A 12,512-nucleotide genomic window follows, 5' to 3' on the forward strand; every position below is an offset into this window, starting at 1 on the left:
ATGCCACAGTGTTTGAGAGCTACAGCAGCAGCGATATTCTATGTCGTCTCGCTCGCTCTCACGGTAGTATGTACCCCTCACTCACTCTTTCTCGTTAGATACAGAGATCTCGTACTACAGGGTTGCAGCAGAGATGTCATACACACGCTCGCTCGCTCTCGCTCATGTGGAATAGCACACCTCTCTCTCACAGAGAATCGTTCTGCTTCGAGCAGTCAATCACTATGAGAGGTGCAGATATGAGAAAATGAGGTACGAGAAAGAAATTTTCATAAACCTCATATTGAAATTCAAAAAATTATGATCAATGGCAGGAGAGTATTTCAAAACTTTCCAAACACACAAAAAAGTGGCCAAAACTTCCAATACTTCAAAAAAGAGATTTTTATAAACCACATGGAAATTTTGAAAAAATTGTAATCGCTGCGAAGAGAATGATTTAAAAACTTTCCGATTATTCAAATAATTTGGCCATAACATCCATCGCTGCAAGAAAGAAACTTTCATAAACCTCATATTGAAATTTTGAAAAAATTGTAATCGCTGCGAAGAGAATGCTTTAAAAACTTTCCGTTTATTCAAATAATTTGGCCATAACTTCCATCGCTGCAAGAAAGAAACTTTTATAAACCTCATGGAAATTTTGAAAAAATTGTAATCGCTGCATACAGAATGATTACTAAGCTTTCCGATTACTCAAATAATTGGGCTATAACTTCCATCGCTGCAAGAAAGGAGCTTTTATAAACCTCATGGAAATTTTGAAAAATTGTAATCGCTGCGTACAGAATGATTACTAAACTTTCCGGTTATTCAAATAATTTGGTCATCACTTCCTTCCCTGCATAGAGAATAATTTCAAAAATATTCAGCTACTTAAAGAATTTTATCATACCCTTCACCGAACATTCCGACTACACAAAAAATTGAATTATAACTTTCACCACTGCAGAAAGAAATTTTCTGCTTCAGAGCTGTAGCAGTGATACCGTATACCATCTCGCTCGCTCTCGTCATACCGATCCTTTAGCGAACAATCCTCTCTCTCGTTCTCCCGTGAGACGCGATGCTTTATACAGAGCTGTCAAAATTACGCATACGGATGCAGCCTCTTGATGTCTCTAAACAAATCCCATCGATATATATTCTTTATTATATGCTATTTTTGCGGATTCAACCGATTCACTTATGAAGGGCGTATCTCCGCGGGCTAAAGACACAGCTCGGAACAAGAATGTAAAAAAAAAAAAATGAAAACCCAAGTGATAAATTTTTTACACTGAACCGTTTTTCAAAACCTCATTTTCAAAGTTGATCTCAAGATGGACAGACGTGCGAGTATGTATGCAATTCATCCATCGAAAGAACCTTGGACATTGACTAAAAATGAACTCGAATCGGTTCCTAAGGTTTTGCTCATAAAATATTATAGCAGATACATTCCTTCATTATGGGAGCGATTACCTGAACATTTGCAAAGTGATAGTGAAGTTCAGTCATATCAATATTGTCACGACCATTTTAATCCACCATGGGTGCGCTCTCATATCGATAATCTAGGACCGCTACGTCGAAACTGTGAAACATGTTTGATCATGGAGCAGCTAGTGAATATTTACGCAATTTATTGTATAAGAAACCCTCGCGAAATGACAACAGAAGAACTCCTGATTATATCTCCATCTACGTTCAAGAAATATTTCAGTGCCTATACGGATATTCTGTGGGAGCGTTTACCATATTATTACAAATCTGATGATGAAATCCAATCGTTCCGCCGATGTCATGATCACTGGAATACATCTTCGATGGAAGATCACATTGATGCTCCTGCGCCTCTACGAAAAAATTGTAGAAAATGTCGAGAGAGTGGAAAACTTGCATGAACCACTATGCACGCATACGTGAGCGCTGTAAAAGGATGGGGGAAGTGACAGCAGCACGTTTGAACCTGATCCTGGGATGCATAGTGAAGGACATGGGGGAGATTTTCGTCGCGTTTGAACTTATCCAGAATTGCAGCTGAATGCGCCGATAAGAAAAAAGTAGAGGGGGGTGAATAGTCATCAAGTTCTAGAGGAAGAATCGACAGCAACGTCGTCATTCAGGCACCACATTAGTCAGAAAACAGACGAGTTTCTTTTCTTGATCACCCCAAAGAAAAAAAGACAAAAATCACTCTTCAAAACGGAGTTCACGTCATTGAACAAAGTTGCTACCTTGGAAAACAATATTCCAACGAAAAAGCTGATTGAACTTAAGGTAGGGATTGATCATCCAATTCATCATATTCGATCGGTGAAAACCAAATTTGGAAAACGTTACATCGCTAACATCGGAGACCAATTTACGGTCTTTTTACCGGGGAGACTTTACGAGGCCTTCGACCAAAACGAGGACGAATTCGAAAAGCTGTTGGAGGCGGCTTAAGCGAGGGAACTCTTCATGGAAGCGTTTGCCGACAAGTGGAGTAAAATTGTGTTCAAACATATTCCAAAATCTTTGTGAAAAAGAAAAAAATCTATAAATATCTATAATCGTGATCATTTTTTGAAAATCATACTAATAATATGAAATATTGTATGGTGATTGGAGGAAAAGGAGATGAGATGTGAAATAAAAAATATGAAAAAAGATATGTATTATAAAATATTATGTTTATTCAAAAATCCCTCGTTCACGCAAAGCTAGATATACATATAACCAACTTCGAAGTGATTTCACATTCGCTTTCGCACAATTATATCTCGAATTCGGATTGTTGTGTTGGTGGTGGGGACAGTCGAGGTGATTTCTCGGCAGCTTCTGCAACGATGGACAGTCCAGAGTCTCCATATCGATAATTTCCATTGATAGATCCAAGAAACTTCTCAGCCGCAAATACTTTTCGCTTCCTTTCATGTATATGACGCGAGCTCGTTGTAAGATGCTTTGAATTATCTCTTTCGCCGTATCGTATGGTATACTTCCATAGTCCCATGACATCCTATGGAAATTTCGTTCCAACCATTTGTTTGACATTTTGTATTGACCGGGTAGAGCGTTCCAATTATATGGTGACTCGAAAAACAGCGTCAGAGGTTCAGCTTTCTTCACGTCTGCGCGAATGATTGAAATTTCTTTGAGAATGAACTCGTTGATAGGTCCTTTGAAGCCTTGTAGATCGATGACAAAATCCATGTTGACTGCTGGCTGAAGAAGTTCATGGTACGGTTTATACCAATTTTCTCGCCCCACTACTCACAGGATTGTGCTCAACAATGCGATCGTGTAGAATGAGGCAGTATGCGCATGTTTGTTCTGGAATATTTGTGCTTATTTCAAATTCGAGGCGCACATCAGCAGGCCCAGACTTGAGAGAATCGTTCTGCCTCGAGCAGTCCAATCACCATGAGAGGTGCAGATTTGAGAAAATCTGTTTTGTAAGCCATGGTTCGGCCTCCTTATTGTAACCGGACAGGTTCGCGCAAGTTTTCCACTCTCTCGACATTTTCTACAATCGTAAAGAAATTTTCATGTACCTCATATTGAAATTCAACAAAAATATGATCAATGGAAAGAGTGTTTTCAAAACTTTCCCACTACCCCAAAAAAAAAAATGGGCCAAAACTTCGAACGTTTCAAAAAAGAGATTTTTATAAACCTCATGTTCAAATTTTGAAAAAAAGTCCATCGCTGCGAAAAGAATGATTTCAAAACTTTCCGTCAACACAAAAAAATTTAATCACGACTTTCACTTCTACGAGAACGAAATTTTCATAAACCTCATATTGAAATTCAACAAAATTATGATCAATGGCAGGAGAGTATTTCAAAACTTTCCAGCTACACAAAAAAACTGGCCAAAACCTCCAATGCTTCAAAAAAAGAGATTTTTATAAACCTCATGTTTAAATTTTGAAAAATTTTTAATCGCTGCGAAGAGAATGATTTCAAAACTTTCCGATTACTCAAATAATCTGGCAATAACTTCCATCCAACAAAATTATGATCAATGGCAGGAGAGTATTTCAAACTTTCCAACTACACAAAAAAATTGGCCAAAACTTCCAACGCTTCAAAAAAGAGATTTTTATAAACCTCATGTTTAAATTTTGAAAAAACTTAAATCGTTGCGAAGAGAATGATTTCAAAACTTTCCGATTACTCAAATAATTTGGCAATAACTTCCATCGCTGCAAGAAAGACACTTTCATAAACCTCATATTGAAATTCTGAAAAAATTGTAATCGCTGCGAAGAGAATGATTTAAAAACTTTCCGCTTATTCAAATAATTTGGCAATAACTTCCATCGCTGTAAGAAAGAAACTTTCATAAACCTCATATTAAAATTTTGAAAAACTGTAATCACTGCGAAGAGAATGATTACAAAACTTTCCGATTACTCAAATAATTGGGCCATAACTTCCATCGCTGCAAGAAAGAAACTTCTATAAACCTCATGGAAATTTTGAAAAAATTGTAATCGCTGCGTAGAGAATGATTACAAAACTTTCCGATTATTCAAATAATTTGGCCATCACTTCCTTCCCTGCATAGAGAATAATTTCAAAAATGTTCAGCTACTTAAAGAATTTAATCATAACTTTCACCGAACATTCCGACTTCACAAAAAATTGAATTATAACTTTCACTATTGTAGTAAAAAATTTTCTATGAACCTCATATTGAAATCCAACAAAATTTTGATTGCTGGAAAGAGAGTGTTTTCAAAAATTTCCAACTACTTAAAAAATTGGGCCAAAACGGACCGACCTTCACAGTGCAGGTTAATATTGTGTACTCGGAAAGTTTTGAAAGCATTTTCTTGACAGCAATCAAAATTTCGATTGAATTCGAATCTGTTGTTCATAAAAGTTTCCTGCTTAGAGACAGTGGTCGTGCACGGCGAGCGCAAGGTATCGCGTCTCAAGAGAGAGCGAGAGCGTATACGTTGACGCATATGCTAGCACGAGAGCGAGTAAGAGGGTGTACGTCGTCGAGATTGCAACCACGTGCAGTTTTGATGAAGCTGCGAATACCTCAAGCTCTCGCGAGGCATCGCGCCTCGCGAACGGTCTTATCTAAGCGTGAGAGCGAGCGAGAGGGCATGTGGAATCCTTTGCCCCGTATACGAGGATGACTGCATCGAGCCGAGGTGTCAGCTGTTTTTACACCCCTCCTGTCCTTTTTTGCCCCTGCAATGATATGCTCATCATAAGCTCGTATTTGCATAAACGTCTTAGACTCTTCTCCCATCAGTCTTCAATCGAAACGCGCGCGAGCATCTCGTCTTAAAAATGTATCCGCGTTACCGGAATTACAAGTTTCTCGGTGTGGCGTTTACGTGTCGCGTCATACGGCTGCTGAGCGTTGTGTCGCTGTACGCGCGTACCGACGCTCTAGAGCAATTGTTCTTACACGTGGTGGACCTAATGAACAGTGAGTTCATAGACAGGAGGCTGGGCCGGCCTATCCAGAGAGAGGAGGCAGAACCGGGCGTGAGTTGTGTGGTGGTGCTGCGGGACTCGCAGATTGTGTACCGTGGGGAGATCGTGCACCGTGATAGTTACGATTACGTCGAGGTATATCTGGTGGACCATTGCGACAGTGCATTTTACAGCTAAGACTGTCTGTACCACCCCTCACCGATATTAGAGGCGATACCAGCGCTCGCGATAGAGTGCTCCCTCCACGGCCTCGCCTACTTAGATGAATATTATTACGCGATCCACGAGGTGGAAGCGCTGTGCGAGGGGCCTCTTACGGCCATCATCACGAGCCCTCCTACACGGCACCCCCTGAGCGTCCTGCTGTTTGCTGAGGACGGCCGGGATCTCGGGGGTGTACTCGTGAACGAGCTGCTGGTACCCGACGGCTATCACGGGTACGACGAGGGGGGCGACGACGACGGGTTCGTCGACGTTGTCGATACCCCGGCCGGTGCCGAAGAATAGGTGTGTGTGTGTGTGTGTGTGCGTGTGCGCGCGCGCGCAAGTGTGTGTGTGTGTGTGTGTGTGTGTGTGTGTGTGTGTGTGTGTGTGTGTGTGTGTGTGTGTGTGTGTGTGTGTGTGTGTGTGTGTGTGTGTGTGTGTGTGTGCGCGCGCGTGTGTCCGTGTGTCCGTGTGTGCGTGTGTGTGCGTGTGTCCGTGTGTGTGTGTGTGTGTGTGCGCGCGCGTGTGTCCGTGTGTCCGTGTGTGCGTGTGTGTGCGTGTGTCCGTGTGTGTGTGTGTGTGTGTGCGCGCGTGTGAAAACCGATGGTGCGCGAGACAACGTCGTGGCGACTGGATCGGGGAGAGAGACGCGTCACCCTGGTGAGTTTTTCAATATATATTTTTTATTTTATTTTATTTTATTTTTATTTTTTCTTTTTAATTTTTTTTTTGAATTTTTTTTATCCATTTTAAAAATAAAATTAATATGTATAGAGAAAGAGAGATTTTTTATTTTATATTTTTTACAAATATAAAATAAAAAAAATATACACCGGAAAAAACGATGGTGCACTATGACGACACGCTCACACCCCCTCCGCACACCCGCAAACCTCTCGCCCACAACGCCGGCCGCTCGGCCTAGTGGGGGAAAGGAGTGGGGATAGGAGTGGGGATAGGAGGGGGGGTCGCCATAGTGCACCACCTACTACTTTTATTCCATTAATTTGGGCGCCAGTTAATTTTTACAACAAAAAGTAACAAAAATGAATCAGGTCGATCTCTTCGGATCTCGAATGTTAAAAACAGAGGACTCAATTACTACGGCTAATGCGGGGGGGAATGTACAGAACGGGGCTAGCTCGGGCAAAGAAAAAGAAAACGGTGGACAATGGCTCAATGCTTTTGAGACTCAATATCTTCGGGTCGACGGGCACCTGTCGCTCAGGCGTCTTAAATATACCTGTGAGGTTGCAAACGATAAAACAATTAGAAAAATGATTCGTTACAGTACGATGCGCGAATCGACGACAAAACCGGTGGGCGAGGGGCGAAAAAGGGGAGGGGGGGTAGATCACACGAAAAAGGGCTTAAACTAGCACCACAGCACTCACTCGCATTTAACGCAAAAAGAACAATTTCATAGAGAGATTCGTATCGCAAAGGGGGAATCAAATACGAGCCGGAGGGGCTCGGGGAAAGTTTAATCGCAAAAGGATGACCGGCGAGATTGAGACGCGATCCACGACGAAAATGGCGGAACGACCACGTGTTTTCGTCGCGGAGTCAGGAGAGTGAAAACGACTTACTTGGCGGTCTGATAATACGCCTTACGATTTTCCGCACGCAGATGTTATCCGGGATTACGGCGATGGTCTCCAAAATCAAGCCGGTGGTCGTCGGAATACAATAACTGGGGTCGAACGAAAAACTATTCGTAACGTGGAACTGGGCCGTGGTACGCACACAGGGGTCGTGATGGAAGTGTTCGATCTCGGTGCTCGCTCGTCGTTCTTCCTTGTTGCGCATAAATTATCGATTATTGATCCTTGCGCGCGCCGATGATCATCCAATCGGACTCCTTTATCGCGCGCAGGAGTAGCAACTCGGTGACGAGGGAGGGTGAGGAAGAAAAAGGGCTAACGACGAGGGCTATCGATTGGCGATTGATGACTTGACGGCACGGCGCTGTTATCAGCCGACTTGATCGATGGCGCCGCCTGGACGTAGCTCAGCATTGCGCGCGAATTTTCCGTTGACGAATTGGTGATAACACCGGGGCTGATGCGTACCGGCCGGTGTTAATTCTGCTTTAGCTCGGAACCTCGACGCCAGGGAACCCGTGCGATGATTTTCTCGAGTTGGAGACAATTACTCCTCGAGAAGATGTTCGATGATGGTGATCGATCCCTTGACTCGGTTCTGATAGCCTTTATCCGATGTTTTAGCCTCCCGGGATTTGGGGAAGGGGCTTTTTATAAGTGGGAGTGGATTGCTTGGGACAGGACTCGACGGGGGCTCTCGTTCAGGGGAAAAGGGGGATTGTAGTCCGGTGAATTTCACGTGTAGATGATTGCGAGCGAGTGCCAAAACGGCCGAAGAACTTATGACTAATAACAATGGCGATTCAGGAAAATGAATAATTGAAATAACTTAAGAAAATGGTATGATTCGCAAATAGTTAAAAATACCAGAAAAATATAGCGATTTTTGGACGCTACAAAAGTGAGTGAGCGGTTTGGTGGATTCCAGCACGACGCGGGGCGTTGCGGCTCTGCCACAACGTCACAGTTCCTACCATTTATTCGGAGATCGGCAAAAAAAAAATTTTCAATTTTCATTTTTACATTGATCAAAAATGCGCATTGGGAAAATAATTATTATCAATTGATTAAAAATCAGTAATTATTTCAAATTACATTATTAATTGACCAAGCAATTTCTAATTGATGAAGGAGATATTACCAATTGACAAAAAATTTCCAATTGATGGAGAAGATATTGTCAATTGACCAACCAATTTCCAATTGATGGAGGAAATATTACCAATTTACGAAATATTTTCAATTGATGGAGGAGGACAAATTGACCAACCAATTTCTAATTAATGGAGGGGATATTGCCAATTGACGAGAATTTTTCAATTGATCCAAAATATTCTGTCAATTGACCATATAAAATTGAACTCTTGAAATATTTTTGACCGATTGATAGATCGTACATTTTCGATCCGGGCAATACTAGCGCCTGGTTTATGCATACATAATATGCGATACGCCCGTGAAGATCTTCTCGATGCTTAGGTCGACGGCTCCATGTTTTTCGATGTCTAGTTATTTTTCTCCATGGTTTCCGATGTCTAGGTCGACGGATCCATGGTTTTTGATGTCTAGGTCGAAGGGTCCATGGTTTCCGATGTCTAGGTCGACGGCTCCATGGTTTTCGATGTCTAGTTATTTTTCTCCATGGTTTCCGATGTCTAGGTCGACGGATCCATGGTTTTTGATGTCTAGGTCGAAGGGTCTATGGTTTCTGATGTCTAGGTCGACGGATCCATGGTTTTCGATGTCCAAGCATATTGCTCCAAGGTTTTCGATGTCTCGGTATATTTCTCCATGGTTTGCGATGTCTAGGTCGACGGATCCATGGCTTTCGATGTTGACAGGTCGACAGCTCTATGGCTTTCCATGGCTAGGTCGACGCAGCTGGTTTTCGAAATTATGAAAATCTGACATCGGAATTGTGCTTAGCAGTCCCAAAATCTCCCCAGTAATGACGTCAGATCAATGGGATTGATTTTTAAAAAATCCTTCAAGCTATTATATTTGACACTTTGAATTTTTGATATTTTAAAAATTCGATATCAGATTCGTGCTCAGCGACTCCGGAAACCTTCCAGTAACAAGTTTCGGGCCAATTGCATGGTTGTTCAAGAAATCGTTCGAAATAGATTAAAAAGATAAATAGTGTTCAAATTAGATTGAACGCTTCGAATTTTTGAAATTTAGAAAAGTCGATGGCAGATTCGTGCTCAGCGACTCCAAAAACCTCTGAATAACCAGTTTCAGGTCAGTTGGATCAATTTTTCAAAAAGTCGTTCGGAATATTAGATCCGACACTTTGAATTTTCGACTTTTTGGAATCCTAAAACAGGAATTGTGCTCAGCAGCCCCAAAAACCCCTTAGTTTCAGGCCATTGGGATCGATTTTTCAAAAATTCGTTCGAGATATTAGATTTGCCAAATTGAACTTTAAAAATTTTTCAAATTCGATGTGAGATTCGGGCACAGGGACCTTGAAAACCTCTGTATAACAAGATTCGGGCCAATTGCATTTATTTTTCAAAAAGTCGTTTGGAATATTACATCCGCCATTTTGAATTTTCGAAATCTAGAAAATCTGATACCGGAATTGCGCTCAGCAGCCCCAAAAACCCCCGATCTCCATCCATCTATCGTATTCTATATCTTAATTGTATCGCTCATTATCGATAAATATATAAACATTTACCAACCTTGTATGCGAATTGACGAAGAACGATCCGCTCTTCATTGGTTGACCAAAAGCTTTTTATTTAATGGAAAAATTTACGTCATTTGGCAAAACATTCTTCTTCAATTGGAAAATTTCCACCAATTGGCAATACATTTTTCATTAGTTGCCAATTATTTCCATAATTGATAATTTTATTTTCCCGAATTTGGATTGTTCAATCAATTGAAAATCGACTACCGGTAACTTCCAAATTTTTACGCATTTTGCAATATCCCCTGTCAAATTACTAATTTTTCAAGTAATTAACAATATTGGGCTTTCTAATTCTAATTTTCGGATAATTAATAATAACTATCAAAATTAGTGGCGAAAAAATTATTGGAGCTGATATCTGCTTTAACGTCAAAAACAATGGAGATAGACCTGGAAAACCATGAATCCGTCGACCTAGACATCAAAAACCATGGAGAAATATACCTAAATATCGAAAACCATGGAACAATATGCCTAGGCATCGAATACCATGGAGAAGTATACCTAGAAATCGAAAACCATGGCGCAATATGCTTGGACATCGAAAACCATGAAGCTGTCATGAAAACCATGAAAACCATGATGCATTTAAACTTGTTGAAAAACAAGTGAGTGCTCATATACGCAAGTATAACAGTAAAAAAGTGAACACTTCGTTCAACGGAGAGTTCAGCGTGGATGATAAGCGAGCGAATAAAAGTATCAACACGGGAAATGTTGAACTTTTTACAACATAGGACCTGAATGAGTGGTATCAGAAGCCGGTGTCACGTCAAAATAACACTGCGACAAAATAACTGGACAAAATAACATACGATAAAAGAACACAAATGATACAAAAAAAAACACATTTCACAAAATTAGGTGAAAAATATTGGAATCAGATGATACTGATAATATATATATATATATACTGGGTGTCCCATTTTAATCTTACACCTGACTTTTCTCGGAAAATATTGCTCGGATCAAATATTGTATGGAACAAAACTTTTAGGAGTTGAAGGGGGACGTTTGATAAAAATTGGTTTGTGGATCCAAAATTCAAAATGGCCGCGTTAGAATGGCCGACATGTTTTTTTCTAATGGAAACATAACTTTTTTTCATCACCAAAAAATTTTTCAGCGCAAAACCAACAACTTTTGTTGGAAAAATTTTTTGATTAAGTTCATATTTTTTAAGTGAGAACATCATTTTCAACTATTTTAGAGGTATCCAGGATGCACCGCGAAGAGATCTTTAACGTACCAAGTGCAAGTGCGTTTGCGTGTGCGTCTGCGTATGCGTGCATACGTGGAGGTGCATGTGTGTGTGTTTTTTATTTTCATTTTATTTTTCAACTTTTTTTAAAAAGAGGGGCATGCAATGCCTTTATGCCCATAGGTACGAGCTCGCAAGGATTAGGTCTCTGCGGTTCGTCACTACCGCAGTATTTTCGGACTCCAAACCCTCCTTGTGAGTGTACTCTGATCCCTCCCTAGAGATATTCAAAGATCCCTCCATTCATGTTTAAACATGCCTGAACTCTTCTCTCAAAACCATCAACTGTGCGTAGGAGAACATCTCTCGGGATCGCACGGCAGGCAGCTCTTATCCGCTCCTTCATGTTCTCTCGTGTTGTTGGAGCTTGACGGTAGACAGCGTCTTTTAAGTACCCCCACAAAAAGAAATCAGGAGACGTAAGATCTGGTGACCTTGGAGGCCAATTTACAGGACCGTCTCGACCAATCCACCGTTGACCAAATGTTGTATCCAGATGATTTCGAACAACATGAGCCCAGTGAGCGGGTGCACCGTCTTGCTGAAACCACATCTGTTGACGTGTTTCAGAAGATAAACGTTTCAATTAATTTTTCATCCGTGGGCGATCACAATGACTTCTAAAATAAAAAATTCTTCTCTGATTTACAACTCAAAAGTAGGCGTAAGTCTCGCTTACGTGAACTTATCTTTAAGCGTAAGCCTCGCTCACGATTAAAGGTAAGTTCACTTTGTAGAGATTACTTTAGAGTTTTAAATCAGAGAAGAATTTTTTATTTTAGAAGTCATTGTGATCGCCCACGGATGAAAAATTGATTTAAACGTTTATCTTCTGACTCCGCAGCCATTAGCAAGAGACGAAATCGAAAATTTGTAAAGGTTCAGAAATCAGAGAAAAATTCTTGATTCTCGAAATTTTTAAAAGTTCTTAAATTAGAGGAAAATTCTGAAAATTAGGAACAATGGCTGATTTCAGTCCCAACGAAATCGTTGATATGCTCCTTACACGCAAACGCACTTGCACTTGGTACGTTAAAGATCTCTTCGCGGTACATCCTGGGGTAAATCTGTCGAACCAGGGCTGCAGCCCAAAAGTGCTCCAAATTTTTTTTTATGTTTTTTATCACTAATATATGGTAGCCCATGGGATATTATGGTGGGGGACGCCATAAAACCCCATAAAAAAAATAAAAAATTCGCCATAATGAAAAATATTACTTTATTACATTACAGTAGATATTACAGTAGAGGTGATGAGTAAGTAGTGCCATGGCACTCGACACACACACGCACGCGCACACGCACACGC

At 40.8% G+C, this 12,512-nt stretch overlaps 1 protein-coding gene across 2 annotated transcripts in view; it reads right to left on the bottom strand.

The window, feature by feature from the left end:
- The window catches only part of fu (STKc_STK36 domain-containing protein fused), a 316,353-nt gene that overhangs the window by 59,808 nt on the left and 244,033 nt on the right, over positions 1 to 12,512 (bottom strand). The gene's annotated exons all lie outside the window — the stretch shown is intronic.

Source organism: Venturia canescens, chromosome 2 (genome assembly GCF_019457755.1).
Source record: "Venturia canescens isolate UGA chromosome 2, ASM1945775v1, whole genome shotgun sequence".
Lineage (NCBI taxonomy): Eukaryota > Metazoa > Arthropoda > Insecta > Hymenoptera > Ichneumonidae > Venturia > Venturia canescens.